The sequence below is a fragment of the Coturnix japonica genome, chromosome 7, assembly GCF_001577835.2.
Source record: "Coturnix japonica isolate 7356 chromosome 7, Coturnix japonica 2.1, whole genome shotgun sequence".
Lineage (NCBI taxonomy): Eukaryota > Metazoa > Chordata > Aves > Galliformes > Phasianidae > Coturnix > Coturnix japonica.
Window position 1 is genome coordinate 23,665,269 of NC_029522.1, and position 19,703 is coordinate 23,684,971.

At 41.9% G+C, this 19,703-nt stretch overlaps 2 long non-coding RNA genes across 3 annotated transcripts in view; both read right to left on the minus strand.

The window, feature by feature from the left end:
• LOC116653662 overlaps window positions 1-19,703 on the minus strand; it is a 424,305-nt gene that overhangs the window by 99,152 nt on the left and 305,450 nt on the right. The window lies entirely within an intron of this gene.
• Window positions 816-9,820, minus strand: LOC116653663. Its single transcript, XR_004307916.1, has 2 exons — window positions 9,756-9,820; window positions 816-7,137 (listed from the first exon to the last, which is right to left on the minus strand). It is a non-coding gene; the product is annotated as an uncharacterized LOC116653663 (long non-coding RNA).

Below are 19,703 nucleotides of genomic sequence, written 5' to 3' on the forward strand. Positions count from 1 at the left end.
TGGGGAGATGTTTGCCTTTGTTGAAAAGCAACACTCCAGACCAGGAATTTGGATCAGAATGTGACAAAGCATTATGGAAGCTTCTGGTGGCACATGAATTAGATTGTCTTTCCATAACTTATGTAGATGGTGTCTGTTTGGTACAGTGATCGGGTTCTAATTTGAGTTTGTACCTCATCTGACATACAGGTGCTAACATCCCTATGAACATAGTAGTATAACTGGAATGGAAACTGCAAGGAAAAACTAATTTTGGCATTTGTTCTGAGGATGCTTTATGCTAAAATCTTAGTCTCTGTTGGCCCTTAGCAGTCCAGATGGACTTTTAGCATTTCTTAGATTAAAAATGTTACCTGGTCAATCCAACAAGTGACAATACATCTTAAAAGACAACTTGAAATACAAATAATTCAAGTGAGGAATTTTCCACATATCCAATTAACAGCGGTATTCTGCAGGTGCTATTCCCACCCCCCACCCCCCCTATATGAAGAAATTAAATTCCATACTTTTACTTCAAATACACTTCCACATCAGACTGCCCCACCGCCATCTGTCATACAGCAACTGGTGAGAAGGTTCAGTCTCTGCTGCCATACTACCAACATCTGCCTCCAACATCGTGGGCCAGCATAATAAAGTAGGAGGCATTACTTTCGGAGCAGCCTTTGTAGTTAATATTTTAGCACATTTGAAAAGGGGCTTGTGTTTTTGTTGTCATGGCTGACAATTTTGTTCCCATAGCACTGCCTGTGTGGATGCGATTCATTACCTGTAGACACAAGAGCCTTACCCTGTACAGCACTTTGCATTTGAGCTGCTTCTCTGTAATAGAATGAGTAAATACCTCAGAACTGCCTCTTGGTGAGTTCAAACACACGTCCAAATTGTTTGGCTTCGGTCCACCTCCGAGGACCTATCAATTCATTTACAAAAGCAGTGCTGACAAAAGCAGGACATATTCCATTGTGATGGAAATATCCACAAAAGTATAATCCTAAAGGTTATTTGCAGGAAAAGCAAAGAAACAGAGCATTCTTCTTGTGACAAACGAGCACTATTTAATGTGCTAAAGATGCTAGCTTTTGTTCCTATAGTGAAAATACCTTTTTCCCTGATGTTTTCCTGATCTCTCCTGTGTGATTGGAGTGCTTGGTGCAGTGATTGGAGGGCCTATAGTGCCACATGCAAAATCAAAGAACCAAATGCTTAGTAAGTTTATATATTCCCTTCATTGCCTATGCAAACAAAGCCTGAACACTTATTTTTTGCACATGCAAATCTTAACAGCTAAAAAACAAACAAATGTAATGAATGTAGAACATATTTGCCTGCAAGAAGCTGTGGGTGTACACGTAGGCATCACCTGTGAACATGATAATTATTGGAAAACTTCTTGTAAACCCATTCTTTGATTATGTAAGCAAGATAATCAGCTCCAGAATCTCTCAGGATTGGGCTCTGTTTCATCAGCTCTCACAAATATAAGACAGAACCCTGAATCAGAGCTGACCCTGCCTTGCTTTGCCACTAAGCTGACCCCATTTGAATTCCCTCAAGATCATTTCTTTTTTCTTATTACAAAAGACAAACAACTCCCATTCCCTCTTTAACCAGCCATGATGAGCATTCGTTTTGCAGAATTAACCTGTGTGAAAGACAGCATGCCCCTGACTCCATCTTTTGTGGGAGATGAACTATGCCCTTTTGTAGAAAGTGCTCCACGGCAGACAAATTCAGAACCCTTTCCTTTGTTTGAACGTACTGAGTGTTCATCCCTTCTGTTCTTTCGTGGGAGCAAACTCCATATGCTAAAAGTAATGGGGGGTGTCTCAGTTTAGTTACAAGAAGTACGACAAGGCACAATAAGGCAGGATATAATAGGGGATAATGCAAAAAGGAATTTTCACAACAACAGAAAAATTAAGTGCTGGGGATGGTATCTCTGTCATTGGGAACATTTAATTCATGGCTGGTTATTTGCCTTAAGAAGTATTTCAAACTGGAGTTAGATAAAGGAGACTCCTAGAGGCCATGTTAGGACAGACATTCTTCCAGCATCTCATGTAAGAAAGTATTCCTGTTTCCCAGAACTGCATTATGGCCTTCAGCTTTCTTTGACTGCTATCTGACCAGATGCCAGGACAGTGGATGAAAGGAAAATTGTGTTCTTTTTCTTTCACTCTAGTTGGAAATCTGCCTTCCATCAAGGTCAGCGTTGGGTTGGTAGTGTTCCTTATAGTGTTCTCCTAGAGTACAGGCCTAACAAGGACACGTACTCATACAGCGTCGTGAACTGAGTGTCCTCTATGCAGTCTCATGGGACTGCCAGCTCTCAGGTGGCTTTGCTTTTCAGAAAACAGCGCATTTCCCTTTGCAGGCCATGGCCTCATCTCTGCTCATCTCACCCTCTATAGGGTCAGAGTCCAGAATGCTTCTGGTGAACAGGCCATTCACAGCTTTGAGGCAAAGTAAACAAACAGGACCTGTTCATAAACAGCTCATTATCTTCTTGATTTTCTGAGTCATCACATCTAATTTGGAATGGGAATCCCAGCTGAGCTGGTTGTTTTTGGCATATCAGATGTTCCCTTCTGACCAGAAGTGACTGGTTTCTTCCCCCACACCCTGTTGAACATAATACAAGATACTTTCCATGCTCCATTGTGGGTAAAGCCAAGAAACCAAAGGGACTGGGAACTCTTTTCAACAGCAGTGCTGCTGGAGCATAGCTCCAAGCAAAGCATTGCAGAGAAAGACAGAAAATCTGCCATTAGGGCAGCTAGCTTTCAAAGTGGCAATGGCAGCAGAGAAGAGGCCAACTAAAGGCGGGTTAGATGGGAGGGATGGGGAGCAGTCATGATGTGGGCTGGAGTGTGTCCACTGAGCACTCAAAGAGATGGCTTATAATTGGAACTTGAAATACTCTGCAATCTAGTAAACGAGTGCATCAAGCTATGAGGAATTCTGAGGATTTTCTTATTTCCTGAAGGTTTTAAGAAATGGGAAAGTAATAGGAGACCAACGTACAGGTTTCTGCACAGATCGTGGGAAAACATACTTTGTATCAAGTAATTATTGTATCTGCTTCAAAATAGGCCAGCTTGTGTCATTCTTGAGTGCTTTAAAGCAAAAGAGAAACAGGAAAATTCAAAATGAAGAGCTCTTTTGAACAGGAGAATCTAAATGTTGCAAACAATGCTCATTTTTATCTTCTCAGATTCTTCATTAATACATGGTGGGCACAAATGAACAGTGTTGTAAAGCCAAAAAGAAACATGTAAGCTTGCAAAAGAAACCTCATGTGAAAGAGAAGAAGCTTTTTTTCTCTTGGGAAAGAAAGATAAGACATTTCCACAGCTCAATGTAAAAAAGTTGGGGACAAAGTTTTTTCAGTCCTTCTTTATACACAGGTCACTCCAGATGTACTGCCTTCTATTTATTTCCATGGAAACTATGACAGCTACAAAGAGCACAATAACACTGCTTGCTAGAGCAAATTCTCAGCTACAGAACACTTTCTCAATATAGTCACCACCATTAGCTATGCATTTCCATCAGCAATGAACAAGAATCTGCATGAACCATAGAGGTTCAACCTCTACCACCAACATCCACTTCTGATGTTACAGACGAACATAATAAAATAAGAGGCATTACTTTCGGAGCAGTTCCCTGTATCTGGAAAGTGTTGCACCACTTCCTTCTCTTGCTCCATCCCATTGGGTGCCACAAGAAGCCATAGTGAGAGAAAATAAACCGAATGGAGGAATTTCTTCAGGCACACAGTCAGTGCCCTACCACAACATCACCAGTACCTGAAGTACAAAATAAGGAACTCTGGGCCTGCAGATGGTTCCCAAGTCACAGCCAAGATGGCTTAATCCCATCAGAGACAAGTAGGAGGTCTGAGTCAGTGAGGGCTTTAGAAAGGAATGACTGCATCTGAGCCTCCCAACTGCACGCAAGGAGCCAGAGGCAATATCAGCACAGTTCCCTCTGAACACACAGAAATGCTTTGTGCACCCCTTACTGTGCAGGGGAGACGGGCTGTTCTCAGTTGGATATGGAGGAACAACATGAACATCCAGTATAAACATGCCTCTGTCAGAGCTGTCGGTGCCCACCTCCTCCCCATCACTTACTCATCCCTCCCATGGGCAAGACTAGAGACAAAATAGCAGTGGAAAGCAATTGACAGGCTTGCCTGAATGGAAATTGAGCAGCTGCTGAAGCATCAAGTGATGCTGGAGTAAGAAGCTTACATCTCTAATGGCAGATGCTTAGCACATGCAAAAATCTCCAGAATGATGGATATGACAGACACTAGAGCCCTCAATGCTGTGGACATATAGAAACCAATGCGTACATTAAATTCCATGCTCATGGCTGCCTTGTGTGTGGAGCAGTGCAAAGGCCCTGGGGCAACCACTGGTGTCTTCAAAAGAGTGTATTCGAGCCTCTTTGGAAATACTCACTGGGGATTGTTTGCTTCAGAGATTGTCCTCCAACCCAAATTGAATTTCAACATAGGCTTGGAATGGTGGATGGAAAAAAAGATTCTTTATTATACTGGGCTCAGACCGATGTCCTAAAAGCCAAGCCTATGTTTTGGTGCAGCAGGGAATGTTCCTGCTCATCACAAGAAAGAACAGATGTTCAGTGAGTGCAATAACTGCCTAATGAATGTCCTGCCCTTCTCAAAAGTGACAATTCAGTGGAGAGGCTGCTGAGCAAGGAGGCAATACCACAAGGAGAAATGTGATGGTGGTATTCAGCCACCACTGGCAGCTGCACACCCCACCGCTCTAACTTGAAGTGAGGCTGCACCACATAACCTTCCTCAGTGAGGGTTTGAGGGTGAAAGCCTGTGAGATTTCAGTGGACTACTGCAGCATCTACCTAGATAACTTCAGCATGAGCCAGTTTCACTCAAATGTGGTGGAACTGCAGCAATCCGAGTTTTTCAGGGCATAGAAGAAGAATGAGTCTCATAAGCCTCAGTAGATGACACCCAGCTGGAGACAAGGAGCTTGCTGTGCAATTGTCCTTGGGTTACAGTGAACTGATATAGCTGTGATATCCCCATTTCATGGAGGTGAAACAGATCTGGAAGTGGAAGCACTTGTAAGAAATGCATAGTGGACAGGAGGTGGCTTGAACAGCATTTTAAGCTTCTGCAGGAGGGGAACAAGAAGCATCACATCCAAGCAAAACTGAAAGTTACATGCTCTGGGCTAGCTCTAAACAGTCAAATCATCAGAGAAGCTGTAAAAACAGTTAGCTCACCTCTTCAGGTCACATAACCCAGAGACCGGCAAAATGGAAGCCTTTTCTTGCAGCTTTGTTCCCCAGACACATTTTATAAGGTGCCTGCCTTATTAACGCTAGCTTGTTTTCTATATAGATACATGGAAAAACTTGAGGCTGCTCAGCCTAGATGTGCTAATTAGAAACTGAAGGGGTACTTCGCAATGTGTGATTCACTGCACTTGGACAGTGAGTGATAGTGTGCATTGGCAGAATATATGCAATTTGACTGCAAAAAGGAAGTTGTGCCTATGATATCGTCCCCAAGTATTTGGGAATAAGGATACTGTAACACTGCAGTAAGCTTTCATGAGTACAAAGTTACTTCTCTGCCCCCTGGAAAGCCCTCTGCTCTTTCTGAAGAGAGGTGGGTGCACCATTCATTTAAGAGAGTACTGAGCTAAAAGGACAGGCTGGCTGCTGCAAGGAAGATACCAAAGCCAGCATTTCTTCATAAACTTCTCAGTATCCAGGTTTTATATAAGAACAATAGCAAAAAACTGCAAGCTGTAGTGAATTCTGAGCCACCAAATAAGTTACAGGGGGACAAAGATGAAAACACACAAAAAGGGAACACTGTGCCTCCAAGGCCATGATCAGAAAGACACCAAAAGAATTTCAGCTGATGAAGTCAGAGACAAGAAGCACTGGATGCTGAGATACAAGAGACCAGGACTTCTGAAACAAGCATTCACAACTGGATTTAGTGTGCTTTCTTGTAGACTTGGTGCTGGTAACAATGACTCTTGTCCATCACAACACAGTGAGTTAAAAACAAAGATGAAGCAGCCTGTTAAACTTTGCAGGCAGATTGCAATTGGAGCAGGGGGTGGGGGAAGATATGGAGAAGGTAGGAAGAAATCTCATCTGTGAACACTGGACTTGAATAGTAACTTTGATACCTCTGAGCTCCATTATTATATGCAATCCCTTTCTCCATGCCATTAGCAAGATGCTCATGTTACTTTCTCAGAACAAGGTGCATAAAGTCGGTCCTCTACCCTTCACAGATAGACATCCTGTAAATCAATTCCTATTACTCTGGTAGTATGGGTAGTATTTATGGCTTCTCTTTCCCTCCAGTGTTTCCCAGGTGACAGATGCCTGCTTCCTGCCCAAATATCTGCCAGGACATTCTCTCACCTGACTCTCCAAGTATACATAGCCATGTTCATCCAAGCCCAGGCAAAGGAGGAAAACAGGGGAACTTCAAGACACAACACACTGTCACAACATTTGGGCAGGAGAGATGTGCTACATTTGAGTGATGGTGGTAGGAGGAGGGGGGGAGGGGGGGAGGGGACAGTCCTAGTTTTTCCCAGAAAATTCATGCCTAATGTATAGAGACATCTCTTGCTGACAGAGCAGTTTGTGCAGTGCCAGACAGAATAAAAGCCTCATCAAGGCTGGGACACGCTCCTTCGCCCACAGCCATCTTGGAACTGCTCGCTTTTCCTTTCTGTAGCCTCACACACCACTGGCAACAAAGAGATAATCAGGAGGACAATGTCTTCATTTAGAGATTGATGGTTCCCCCTCCTTTCTGGTAAAGGCCTGGTCTTGTGGCTGGAGGTCAGCTGGGATCCATGGGCAGCCAAGTAGCTCTTTCAATCCGCAATGGGATGGAGCAGCCATTTTAATAAAAGGGAGAAAAAACTGTTTCCTCTGTGGCTGCAAAAGCTTGTAATTGACCTGGCAGAGCATGCAAGCCCTGGTTTGCATGGGAAATGCTTGCTTTTCCCTTACACATGTGCTCCTTTGTGATACTGCTGGGGGCTGCTATGCTTCTGTCTGAAGGATTCAGCTCTTAATTAAGATCAGCAGGGTCTGTTGACAAAATGAGACAGAAAAGGAGGCTGGTGGCAAAACCCTCACCAAAGACAGCTCAAACAATGCAACCAGATCTGGAGAAAGGTAAAGACAATAGTCCAAGGTTCCACCCTCTCCCTCCTCACCCCCCATCCTCCAGCATGCTCAGAACAGGTTGATATCACTGGCTCCAAACTTCCCCCCCCTCCCTTGTTTTAGCTCTGCACATGGTCTAGAATGTATGAGCATCTTCCTTGAGTAGGATGCAAAAAAGGCTTGCAAAAAGCTGTAGAACAAGGTGGACAATACTTTCCAAAAGAGAAAGTATGACTTTGTTGTCACTGTCAGCCCTCTACTGGGCACCCCTAATTTTGTGCCAAGGGCAAGCCACAGAGATGAGAAAAGGGATCTTATCCAAAGAGCTAAGAATTAGACATAGCAAAAAGGTATATATAGAAAGAGAAGGACACAAGGGTTGTTTCTTGTTCTGTTGCCATGATTTCACTGCAATTCAACTTAAGACTTATTGAAATGGGGATAGCAAAGGCAGAATGAACACTCAGCATGAGGTAGATGAGCATCAGTTACAAGGTAAAGAGACACTGCCTATGCTAACTCAATATGAGCTGTTCACACACTTTTCCATGGGAGTTGTTGACTCAGAGGAGGTGAATCTGCAACGTTTCTTGAATTGGTGTATTAAAACTGAGTATTCATTATATCCCGGATTGCCGAGCCTGTCTGTTGTCAGGAGGGGCTCCACTGCTTTGTTTCTAAGGACTATCAGGAATTTAATTTCCAGACATCTTCCCTTATTTCTCTTCCCCTGTAGCCTCACTGCCTCTTCAGATCCTCTCCTACTTACTTTCTAGCCATCTATCTCCAGACACTACTGTTGTTTGTCTACCGAAAAAAAAAATTAAAAAAAAAATCCAAGTATTTCCAGCTTATGCTTAGGTATCTTTTCTGCCTCCCTTCGCAATATACTGAGTCATGTAAAACAAAGCTGGGATAATCTGCCCGCCTCAAGGCAGGATTGCCCTTACCTACATGATTTGTCTAACCTGCTATTAAAACTGTACTGAGATAGAGATTCCACAACTTCCCTAAGCAAATCTATTGCCTAAAAATAGACCCTTGTTTAATAAACAGCAGTCTAGAAACTATAATCTGCAGCAAAGGATTATCTTGTGTGCTTTACAGTATCAAGGCTGGGACAAACAAAGAGGCTGGAGTAATCTTCTGCCATCGTTCCAGGGCCAGAAGAAGTCCTTAAAACATGGTCTTAAAGGTTTAGTCACAGCAAGTCTCCTGGCAGTACTGTGTACTGAAGTTAAACTGCTTGAGGTTGTTCCAACATATATAAACAAGGCTTCACAGTAAACAACAAAAAAATAATCTTATTTACTGAGATTTAGTTCTGAGTTGTGGCTCCTTTCACACTCAGACATTTACACTGACACCTTCTTTGGAAATTATCTCTATTTCCAGTTCCAGAGAAGAAATTTTGTGATAAGTCAGGTTTTCTGGTAGAAGACTGGCTGTGTTGGGTGGTTGGGTTTATTTTTTACCCCAACAGACAATTTGAGGTCTTCAGATACTTCAGTGTTTTTAAAGAAGCATATTAGCCTAGTAAACCTTCACAAAATTGAATAGCCTTGCTGTTTAGTACTTGAAGCTACATATATTTTAGTAAGAATCTGTGGAGATGTAATGGCAACTCAATAACTAGCAGTGATCCATGGTGGGTAGCTCTACCACATCTCAGTTTACTGATGCAGAGATTCTCTAAGCTTTCTGTAGCACTGAACAATTTCTAGTGAAGATTCATAGAGGATTTAGTTAACAGGCATTGCTCCACAATGCATCTCAAGTATCCTTGCTGTGGATCGCAAGGAAAAAGTAATTCTACAGGGTAAATTACTAAAGAAGGTAGGAATGGTAAAGGGGTACAAGAGGTACAACCTCCAGGCATTGCAGTGGATTAGAACCACAGTATCTGTGTAGATTTAGGAATAGAGTATGAAGCATTCCCTATGCCCAGTGCTATAGTAAGCACAGCTTTTCCCGTGTGAACAGGCTTTTAATATCCTCTCTCCCATCACGCTGCTGGCCAAAAGCCTCAGGTCCACTGGTCTTTGAACCTTTAAAAAGTGTTAAATAATCAACAGAACTGACCTGAAAGCAAAAAGGAAATGTGGGGTCCCACCTTGCTTCCCTACTCATTAGGCTCATGGTGGACATTCCGATTGGTTTGTTTGTTTTATTCATTTACTGCTGACTAGGATTCCCCCTGATCTTCAGATAGGACATCAGCAACTAATGAGGCCCCAAGAAGAACAACATTGCTCACTTCTGCCTGTGGGTAATCTAGAGGACAGGTAAGCAAAACAACCATTTCAGATTGAGCAGCCTAACCTGAGAGGATGCTCACCAATGGTGACTCTAGACAAAGCATGACCAATGAAACCACAAACAGCCTTTAATTTAAGGGCTCTTTCTTTCCTCTCTATGCACTTGTAACCTGATTGAAAGCATAACAAAACAGCAGAGCAGCTAAGTCCCAGGCCACAGGAAATAAGAATGTGCACAGACATAACAGCAGGCAAAAAAAACATGAGAAAGAAACTGCTTACCTTCAAAAGCATGTGTAAGATCCTCAGACATACAATGATCTCCAGCAAGAAAAACCCTTACCTCCACTGCCAACCCTTAAATGGGATCTGGGAAGGGATGGATCCTGGCTCCACCCCTTCTGGTCACTCAGTGCACCTGAGCTCCCCTGGGTTGGCCCTGCCTTCCCAGCAGGTGCTCAATCACTGCTTCAGGCCATGACTTAGCATTTCTGCTATAGTACTTCAAAAAGCTACATGACAACATGTACTGCTCATGAGCATATATCTGTCTAAATGGTAGCCCAATGTTAGCAAAAAATCATGGCCTCTGTTTTCTAAACCACACTTTTTTCTTTAGCAAGACCATTTAACCCATCTGTAGTAAGATGAAGGATTGTTTTTGGCTGACTGACTTTATACTTTTTGGCTATTGAATGTGTGTAAGTTTCTAGTATGAAAATGACTGATACATTCTCTGCACATACACAGCCAGGCTCTACTGCTGACATCAGTGATGGTGGAACCATTGACCTCAGTGGAGTTTTTCTCATTTATTTCAGCAGTGAACTTGGCTTTCTCTACAAGTATAGTGTTACAAACCCCAGAGCTGCCTGAATTCACCTTGACTTTCATTGCTCTTAAGTGAACATCCATAAAGTGAACTTGAGAGGAGTTAGTGCATTTTCCTGTCCAGAATAAATAATTAGCTTCTTTCACCCAAAGGTTCCAAAGACATTACAAGAGCTCAATGCTGTCTGCCTAGTAACAGTCGTAACAGATGCTGTCATGGAGTAAGTTTATTTGGAATCACAAATTGGGAATTTGTTTTTCCAAATGCTCCAAAGTTCAATAGATAAATTAAAGGGAATCAAAGTTACCATTCTTAAAATGATTATCCATTTTTCCAGACCACATATTGCCATCAATGTTCTTAAATCTTCAGTCGCCTATTCCAACATGGGAGAAGAGGGATGGAATATTTATGGCAGCTGTTAAGATAAGGCATCCAGCTGCGATTCTGAATGGCTTTTTGCAGCTGCACATGGCATTGCTGAGACGGCCTTGATATGCTGCTTAGTGTTCCCAAATTAGCTCCCAGCAAAGAGGTTAAGCCTCTAAGCTGAATGATGGTGAGTGTCTCAATGTTCTAACTTTTGCTTATCCTGGGAATTGAGGTAAACACGTCTGGCTGTTCGGACTGTGAAAAATACGATTTGCCATTGAAATGTGTCTGGGCTAATTATCTTGAGGCCAACATTCTTAGCTTCAGAGTGATGTGATCCTCTGAAGAGTGTGATCTCAGACATATCCCCTACCCCATAAAAAGGATACTGAGGATCTGAGCTTCATATAAATAACAGTGTAGTGCCCTATGCTTCATGCTGCTGGAAGAGATTCTTTGGTCTCTGAGAACTTGGATCCCACGAGGAAAGGCTGGCTGTTTGGCAGATGTCCAATGCCAATCAACTTTGCACAGGCTGGGAGGAATCTGGCACAGTTCATGAAGGATCCTGAAGAGAGAGATTATTGCCTAGGAAAGGGTGCTGTTTTGGGCCAGTGATGCATGGCCAAGTCTGATGAATTAATAGGATGAGGAGGAGCTTATCTGAGTCTCTCTGGAATATTTTCAGTCTAAGGTAGTTGCTTTCCATGGTCCTCGAAGCCTGTAAATTCCTCCTGGCCCGAACATTATTATTATTTTTAAGCATGTAGACTAAACATGATCCATACATTTCAGGGCTGCCCAATGAACTATTTTCTCTGCATTGGGAAAAGAGGGCCCTTTGGATTGCTTATAGCCAACTTTGTGCTTTGGATGGCTGACTTTGTGGGACCTCTCGGTCCTCAAAAGAGGCAGTAAGGGGGTCACTGCCACCCTAACTTGCTGTTCTTTATTCTTAGTGACTTGAATGGGTACCACACATAAACTCTGCTTGGACAGCTAGTCCCTGAGAGAACAGATTCACATTTTGTGCTGAGTGGCACAAATCCAGAGTTAAATCACTGAAATCAGCAAAGTTATTTTTGAACTGGACTGTTGTCACTGAAGAGAACATAGCCTTTGGTTAGAATCGGAATCAAACCACCCTCAGAAGCTGCCGAGACTAGATGATATTTACTTGGAAAGCCAAAGCATATTTGAAGATAGTCACACTTAAACTGTCTGACCTGACCGCTGAAAGCTCTTCCAGTTATTTAGCTTGTATCTGATGAGAAACATATAGCTTCTCCGGCTCATCAGGAAAGATCTTGATCAGTTCACCATCTACCTCCAATGACTGCCATAATCACATAATAGCAGAATGGCTTGTGTTGGAAGGGATCTTAAAGACCATCAAGTTCTAAGCCCTCTCTGCCATGGGCAGGGTTTCCAGCCACTAGACCAGGTTGCTTGGGGCCCCATTCACAAGAACCCCCAAGTCCTTCTTTGTAGGGCTGCTCCCAATGAGTTCTTCCCCCAGTCTGTACATGTATACACACCAGGGATTGCCCTGATTCAAATGCAGCACCTTGCACATAGACTTGTAGAACATCTGTTGCCCTATCTGTGATACTTATTCCAAGACTCCTGGGACATTTGCCAGGATGCCAGACATGTGAGAGGTGTTTAGGTTTTGGTTTTTTTTGCACTGGTACAGCATGCAGAGATCAGTGTGACCTGGACTTCTCAGGGCTCTGCAGGTGGAACTTGGCTATGTTCATACCTGACCTAAAAACTGCTGAACAGGATGGTATTAGGTAAATTCTGAGTGCATGACTGAATAGCAAAGTGTTTTCCTTCCTGTGGTCCATTATACATCCTTCAATACTCACTCCTACGTTTTCCAGAGCTGTTCCCAGACGTTCATAAAAATCCCATTTGTGAAGTGGAAAGTGACACAGTATAGCTGGCTGAATGACTCCCTTTAAAAGCCCTTTAAAAGCTCTGTTACATGTTAGAAACAGTCAGCAAGACAACACTGTAGAAACATTTTACAGCTTTTGCTCTTCACTCTGCCATTACCAGGAACTCTTATTTCTCAGATATTAACCATCTCCAGTCTAAGAAGAGCTATGGCTAAAAACTCACAGGAAAAAAAGAAACACATCTTTTGAGGCATAGAGGGCTCAGGGGGAATATTCTTAATAGCTTAATAAACTGAAGTATTTTAAAAAGAAACTTGGATTGAAACAGTCTTCATTAGCACCTAAATATCACATAAACTTTATGTTTTAGCCCAGAGGTTCAACACAAAATGCTTGCAGTTTGATTTCTAGATTCATGCTGAATGCATCCAGAATGAACATCAGTAGGTGTTTTAACTTTGTGCGACAGGCCAACTTCTATAGATGTTCAAATATGGATATGAATGCCTACTTGAAACACACATCTCAAAAATCTTGTCTGTCTTACTGCACTCAAGCTTAAAAATAATTCCTTAGAGCTCATGCAAAAGAAAAAAAAAATTAAATAAATCAATTTCCTACCAGTTAGGAAAGAAAGAAACAAAAAGCACAAAAGAAATCAAAGCAAGGTGGTGCTTAATGTGAATTCTGGATGTATCAACAGGTAAAGAGCGAAGTCCTAGTCAAAGACTTGATATCCATTCTGTTTCAAAGATGAAGATAAAGTTGACCCAGCTTTGCTTAAAAATCATTATTTATTTTTAATAAAACCCATTAACTCACTGGCCTGTTGGCTTGGCAGCCACTGCTTAATGCTGTCAACTGGAACATCTGAGTTTGGGAATAAACTCAAGTTCCCAGGACCTAGGCTGGCAGAGGGTAAGTGCATTTGGAGATTCTGAGTTTGAGTCCCTTGAGGGGGGGAAATGCCTGTAAAGCTCTTCAGGGCAAGGAGATTCATGGAGTCTTGTAACAGTAGGCTCCCTCATGACTCATTTGTCTGCCTTCCTGGCTAGGGGAAATGCCATGACTGGATTGGGCCACGAAGGAAAATGAGGGCAAGAAACTAGTTTTTATTCTGGGCAGCAGGGATTAGGGCCTACATGCTGGCCACTTTACACCAGACTACAGGAGAGAACAAATAGTTCTTAAAAGACAACTACAAAAAACAAAAGAAAGACTGGTATCTGTGGCCAAAGGTGTTTGGAAGTTATTCTGTCACATTACATTAATGATTCTGACACATTAACATCAGTGATCCAGGTTTTTAAGATATTCAGGCTGCTGAATGATACTTTGTGTCAATGTGATTACCTGTATCTTAGGAACTCAATCAATATTCACTAACTCCCTGGAGTCCTTAGGTAGGAATGTGATTGGCTTACACTGACCAATGTGAGGACTGACCAATTACAGGACCAATGTGAAACACTGCATTCAATTCAGACAGATTGCAACGGACCACTTTTCAGTAAGCTGTGAAATTCTTGCTGGATTCTTCTCATGAAAGGGGGGAACTACATGATCCTTGAGGTCCCTTCCAACCCGGGTAATTCTGTGATTCTGTGAAAGGGTCTTTGGTCCAACCAAAAGAAACTCTGAAAAGAGAGACTCCTGCCTTTTTCTAGGTCATCCAGCTAATTGCACTGATTTTCAGTCATGGCCCTGTTTGTAAAGAAGCAGCAAGGAAGATGTCTCAGTCTCTGTTTCAGGAGAGCCATCTGGACTCCAATTCATGTTTTCAGTGCCATTTCCCTGGGCATCTTACCTATCTCCACTGCTTGGTTACTGTGACAGCAAAAATCTCTGGCACCGCTCTCATAATGTTAACATGAAACATATCAGTTGTACTTGGAGCAACCCACACGTCTTCCTTTCTGATGCTAATTTGGTTTCCACCCTTGCAGTCCAAAGTATCAAAGCCAATGCAGTACAGCATTTCTTCAGAGAAATACCATTCTAAAATGGCTGGAAACTACTTATTTTACCTACTAAGGCCGATGTTCCAGTGTCACTCATTCTCTCACTGTTTTTCTCCCTCAGTGGACAAATAAGTCTGTAAAAGAGAAGAATCACAATATCCTCCCGTGCCAGCTATTAAAAATAAAGGCCAGCTGAATCCAGACATTTCCCTTCATATCACATTTAAGGCCTCCTTTCCACAAGGCTCTGGTCTTGCTCTCTCTGTTTCTGCACTTGTAACCCACAATTACAGATTCTAACCTCAGCCCACTCAAGAGGAGTGAAGCCAGAAGGGACTTCTTGCCTGAAATTTGGTAGCATTGAGGTTGGTGGCTCAGGGCCTTATCGGAATGTCTCAAAAACATTTCAGTTATTTAATAGCAGGAGCTGAGTTTCTGGGGTGGATGTGAGAAGTAAAATACTTTTCTATGAAGGTCAGCCTCTGAGGCAGGAGGCAAGAGAAGGGTTGGACAGTTTGCAGCACAGTGCTGCGGGATTTGGTTGGGTTACCCAGAAGGAATTGGCCTCAACACTGGCCTTGTGCTTCTCGCAGAAAGATTTTGCCACTGACACTTTGCAGAATTACATCTACTGATTATTGGCTGGCATTTTCTAGCACATGTAATTTGTACTTGTTTTTTCCCCTTTAAGGAAAAATAAAAAAGGAAAAAACACTCCTTTTCCAAGGGAATGTCCGAGTGTTTAACCAATAAAGCATTTTCTTCAGGGGAAAAAAATCATCCTTTTATTTCATGTAGAGTTCACATCCCTTGTAATACTCTTTTAAACTTTCCACTTTTAAACCTTTAACTTAGATAACAAGGCCTGCAGTCCTACTGTGATAAAGCTGACTTGCACTTGTAAGTGATAACAACGTAAGACTAAGGAACTTTGAAGGACTTGCCTCACTTCATCAAGGTTGATGGAGTGTGTTCTGTTAATGTTAGCTCAAGTATGGCTCAAAGGGAGACAGTAAAACATTAAAATCAAGCAAATTATAGGAAGAGTGACACTGGATTGTGAATCTTATTCTAGAGACAAACATCAAAACTTGTTGTTTGCCATGCATGTTACTCCAGGTTGTTCTGAGATGAATACCTATCTGGACTAAATGCTTCTATACTTCAACATAACAGGAGATCAAGCCTTCATGTAAGTCTTCCATTCAAATTTGCATAACCACTGGAGTTCTAAGAATTCACTCAGGATTTTGCTCATGGAAAGACAGGTAAAAATGAGGCAGCTTCATCAACACATTCAAACCTCGCTATCTAAAATCTGTCTCAAATTTCAGTACGTTCCTATTATTGTTTCAACATGGACAAGGGGTCCATGAAGGGGTGCTATGGGTACAGACAGGTCTTGTTTTCTGAGTACTCTGTAAGTTACATACTTTGATAGTACCTAAATAGGAACTGCTATCTGAGCAGAAAGGTTGTAAAACTAAATATCATAAGGAAGGAGCATTCTCAACATTTTCCTCAAAGCCTCAGCAGATGGCAGGAGTCAGATTGCTCCAGACGCATCAAGGGAAAGATGTTTGTCATTTTATTTTCCAAGACATTCCTCTTATTTTCAGTTTACAGTGAGCAAGTTGGACTCATCCGGGGCCTCTCTCTCCCTCTTGTATGAGTCATACACATGGATTTTTGTGCATATACTTTTTGGATTAATCAGCAATTTCACTTTGACTCACTCCCTTTATGTTTGCTCCTCATTAAACATTCCAGCAAATGACTTTGGGTTCAATCCTGTGCTTATCCAATCCCAAAACTTTTGGCATTCTCTTAAATGGTGGAACACATTTCAGACTGGAAACAAGTGAATTTAGGGAGAACATTTATGGAGAGTGAATTTAAAACTAACTACAAGGCCATGCTGCCCAATCAGGATAGATAAATCCCAGCAAGAAATTGCCCATGAGCAGCCTAGGGAAAAGGACTATTTATTTCAATGACTTCACAGCTGGACTCATACAATACGTGTATTTGAAGGCAAAAAATGAAATACAAGTCATCCAAGAAACAACCTTCTATGAATCACCAAGGGAAAAAATGCACTTGCAACAAGGAGTCTCAAATAGCAATGTTTTTGCACGAGTCAACGTATCTTAGGTTCAAGTCTCATGTGAGATATTCTGAAAAGATGGTGAATCTTTAAACCATAAAAGAACTCACATAGCTTTTAACCATGTTGTATTTTGGGCAAAATACAGGTATTAACTCATTCCTTTCCTTGATTTGTCTGGTGACTTTTGGAATGTTGACAATTTAAACAAATCTATGTCTTTTTTTTCTTTCCTCTTGGAGAAGGCCTGGACAGTGGTGGTTGATGTAGCCCAGTCCATGCAAGCAGAATGACTAAAATCCTGTTCATAGCTCTAAACACATCATCTAGACTCTAAGTCACTGAGCTGGCTCGCCAAAAGAACACAAACGAAAACCAACTTCAGTTCCTTCTGGCAGCAAGCTTGGAGGAAAGATGATCTGTTTAAGTCTAGTCTCTTTCCTTGGGCAGGCCCTTGCTCAAAATAAAAAATTAAAATAATATCACCATGCCAGTATGTTTACTGAAGAGTACTGCATGGTGCAAGCACTGTGCGGTTGGTCCAGGTTACTATGTGCCAGAGCCTGCATGGAGAGACATGGCTTTTCCAACGCCTTGCTCCTCCTGCATAGTCCCCTTCTAGAGTCTCTGTCCTTCCACAGTCTATTGTGCTCCAGTAGGAACGGCCCTAATGGCCTGAAAACTCCTAGTGCAGATTTTAACTAAACTTGTTTTTCCCAAGAAAGCAAAGTAAGGAGTCATTCAAAAACAATTTTTCCTTTTCAGTTCATTTTTAGAATGCAATCCCTCTCACATGGGCAACATCATTCATCTTGAAGAAAAGCTAGAGCTGAAGCTGAGTCTCATTTCAGGTCCATTTCTAAAATACCTTGGCCACTGGGAAGACCAGTATACATTTCCTACACTGGAAGAATACAGTGTATTTTTCACAGCAGCCTGAGGATTTATCTGGGAATGAGAGGCTGCCGGGGTGAAATGTCACAGCTCTAATGGCAAGTTACCCAGGTTTTCTTTGTTAGGGATATGTGATATATTTGCGTGTCTACAGAATATTTGCCACACTCTTCCATGAGGCATTGAAGCCAGGCTTTCAAACGCTGAGTAAATCTTTATTCCTTTCTCATGTCCAGCTTAATTTATTCCATCAGCACTGGCTACATAAAGACATAAATCTTCCCATGCAACGGTACAAAACAACCAGCATCAATTTGTAATTTCTAATGATTGAGCTGCAGCTGGCAGGTGGCCAGGAATTAGGGCACTTCATCTTTTCCTCAGGCTTCATATAATAAAGTGAAATAATTGAGGTAATCAATTTTGAAAAAAAAAAAAATAAATAAAAGAAAGAAAAAGCTGCACCTGTTTTGCTCACAGCAGAATTTGGAAAGCAGAACCCACCAGTTGGACTACAACATCCTGGTCATTAAAAGGCCTTGATTCAGACAGAAACAAAGAGAGGTCTTGAAGTTCATGGGGAAAGCAAACACCTTGAATGTTCAGCCATGTCTCCAGAGCTGCCCACACTCATTTATCACTGGAAATCGGTAGAAAGACAAGGTCTCTCATGAGGTTTCCAGCTCCACCAACTGGGGAGCAAGGTGGAAAAATATGGGAAGAATCAGGTGTCGTTCTTCCTAGTCCTGATTTACAAACTTTATACGGTGCTACTGACTTCAGCTACTGTGAACATTTGTTCCAGTGGTGGGATATGAAGAATTTAGGAATTTTGAGGAAATATACATTTTTAAAATTAACATCTTCCTAAAAGAAAGTGCTCTTGAAACAGTCTGGATTACCTTCTCCCCTCTCCTCTTTCATGCCTCCCTATGAGAAAATACATCAGAGGGAACAAGCCTGTATTGGGAGTGGCTTCCTCTTGGTTTTCAGAGGGTGGCTGTGGGGAAGCAGTAACTTGAAATAGAAGAGTCCATGGTTAACGTGCTGAGGAACTAATCCAGAATGGATCTGAGAACATATTCAGAACCTCCTCTTCTGTACTGGCTGGCAGACTCAACGGACTGGAACAAACTGCAGTGGACTTAGGTCTTTGATTACTCTGAGTAAGTACATGCTATTGGAGGTGGGGAGGGTGTGCATGAATCTCTTGCATCAGTCAGACAGCCCCCTACCTCTGAAAGAAAGCTGCACATCTGCCACATGGATTGAGGGTGCAACTAGCAGAGCTAGGGAGTTGTTACTATACAAGAACAGATGGTTAAAGAGACGTGATATGTTTCAATCTCTCTGTTTGCCAGCAAAAATATATGGGTATTCAAAATGCTAGTTCCTCTTCCTAGTTCTGGGAGGAAATGTGGCCTAAGCCACTATACTCAGCACAATCAATCACTTAGATATAGTTTGTAATCTTTCTAAAAGGCAGATTGTCACAGAACAGATCTTAGCTCTTTATGTATCTCTCACAAAACTTCTCCATGAACTTATTTTTAAAACATATATATGGTCCTTATCTGCCTCCCCAGGCAGTGATACAGAGCTGCCTTTCAGAGAAAACTGAAGAAAAAAAAGGAAAGTTGAGGCTAGTTGATGTCGATGGCCTTCACTTATTTAGATCAGCAGCTCACTGCAGTTTTCTGTAGCTCAAAGAGCAACCACTACCGTGACCACCAATACTGCTGTTGTTCACAGTTGCATCCTGTATAGGATTTCAATTTATCTGCCTGCCATGTAAGAAGTTTAGAATAGAGACTGGCATTTTTCAGACACAATGTGTAGAGACTTTAGTGGCTAGAGAACATTTAGTTGTTACAACCTGTAAGGACTATATGGACGTTGCCATGTCCAGGGGCTTAACCCACCCATAACAGCACTTTCCTCTTCCACAGCTTATTCCCTCTCAAGTTTCTTCCCGAAAGCATTAAGATTTCAGACTGTTTCAAGAAAAACAGTCAGGGAAAAATGTCCAGTTTAGAAGAGTAATTTATTTTCCTACATTTCTTTCTTTCTTTCTTTTTCTTTTTTCTTTTCAGAAATAGTCAGACTGCTGTTAAAACATTAATTTAAAAAAAAAAAAAAAAAAAAAAAAGCCTGAGTCAG